Source organism: Cebus imitator, unplaced genomic scaffold, assembly GCF_001604975.1.
Source record: "Cebus imitator isolate Cc_AM_T3 unplaced genomic scaffold, Cebus_imitator-1.0 Scaffold254, whole genome shotgun sequence".
NCBI classification, from domain to species: domain Eukaryota; kingdom Metazoa; phylum Chordata; class Mammalia; order Primates; family Cebidae; genus Cebus; species Cebus imitator.
Genome location: NW_016107569.1, coordinates 575244 through 576579, shown reverse-complemented (window position 1 = coordinate 576579; position 1336 = coordinate 575244). Strand labels below are relative to the sequence as shown.

The following is a 1336-nucleotide window of genomic DNA, read 5'->3' as shown; positions in this document are numbered from 1 at the left end:
ACCACCCCGCCTGGAATGGCCCTCCGCCCTGGAGCCGGACTGCAGCTGTCCAGGATCGCCTCGCACTGCCTGACACATGGCGCCATAACGCCTGCGGCGGGACCCTGCGCTGGTCAACGGCTAGCGTCGCAGCACGGCTGACGTGCAGTTGGGCAACATCCACGGTATCTCGACCAATCGGAGCTGGCCAATGGACGAGAGGCAGCTACTTCATCCAATCATGTCCTTCCGACGGCCCGCAGCTCGCCCAATCGCAAAACGATGCAGCCAAAGTCGCTCCCGGAAGACGCTCGAAAGGTGGGAATAGGAAAGGGGTGTGGCCACAGGCCCAGCCGTCTGCTCTGGGCCGCCGCGGTTCAGGGCGTGTGTGAGATAGGGTGGGTGCTGAAGGCGGAGGCGGCACCCACGCCAGGTGAGCAGTCGTTCCTTTGCGTGGATCTTTTAAGATCGGTCGTCAACAAGAAAAGGTAAATGTTTGAGGTAATGGATATTTCAGTCACGCTGATTCGTTCATTACATGTAGTATGCATGTCTCAAAATAACACATGTACTTCCCAAATAAGAATGATATCAATTTTAAAAATACAAAATAAACAAACACTGGTCCACACTGTGAGTTAGTGTGGTTAAAACTAAACACACTGCACTGATTCGCTTATCCAAGAGTTGCAGGTGATGCCTTCTGTTTATCTGTATTCTTAAAAAACAAAAAAGTCATAACGATATTGAATTGTACTAACATGTGTTACACAGGTTGAACCCCACGTGGTGTCAGTCTGTGTAATGCATATTGTAAAGTTTAACTTCACTCTGACTTTTTGGTTTTGTTTTGTTTTGAGACAGAGTCTCACTCTGTCCCTCAGGCTGGAGTGCAGTGGCGCAATCTCAGCTTGCTGCAACCTTCGCCTCCTGGGTTCAAGTGAATTCTCCTGCCTCAACCTCCTAAGTAGCTTGGGATTACAGGCATGTGGCACCACATCCAGCTAATTTTTGTATTTTTAGTAGAGATGGGCTTTCTCTATGTTGTCCAGGCTGATCTCAAACTCCTGACCTCAGGTGATCTGCCCACCTTGGCCTCCCAAAGTGCTGGGATTACGGGTGTGAGCCACCATGCCTGGCCGATTTTTATTTTCATTTTTAGATTACAGATACTCGTAAATAGACTATTTACGAGTCTTCTCGTTCACATCCCAGTGGACCATCTTGCACCCTCCTGAGGGTACCACCACCTCACGTAGGAAACTCTGCCCCACAACACTTTGTTTTATTGTTTGCAGAGAGGCAGGAGCTGGGCAATGAATGTGTAGGTAGGCTCTGGAGACAGACTACCTGGGTT

The 1336-nt window shown here is 49.7% G+C and overlaps 1 protein-coding gene across 1 annotated transcript in view; it reads left to right on the top strand.

The window, feature by feature from the left end:
* The first annotated feature begins 274 nt into the window (after positions 1–274).
* Positions 275–1336, top strand: part of PRRC2B (proline rich coiled-coil 2B) — a 120262-nt gene continuing 119200 nt past the window's right edge. The window contains exon 1 of the mRNA XM_017499034.2: positions 275–467. The gene's annotated coding sequence lies outside the window, so the exon portion shown is untranslated. The remainder of the gene's footprint in view (positions 468–1336) is intronic.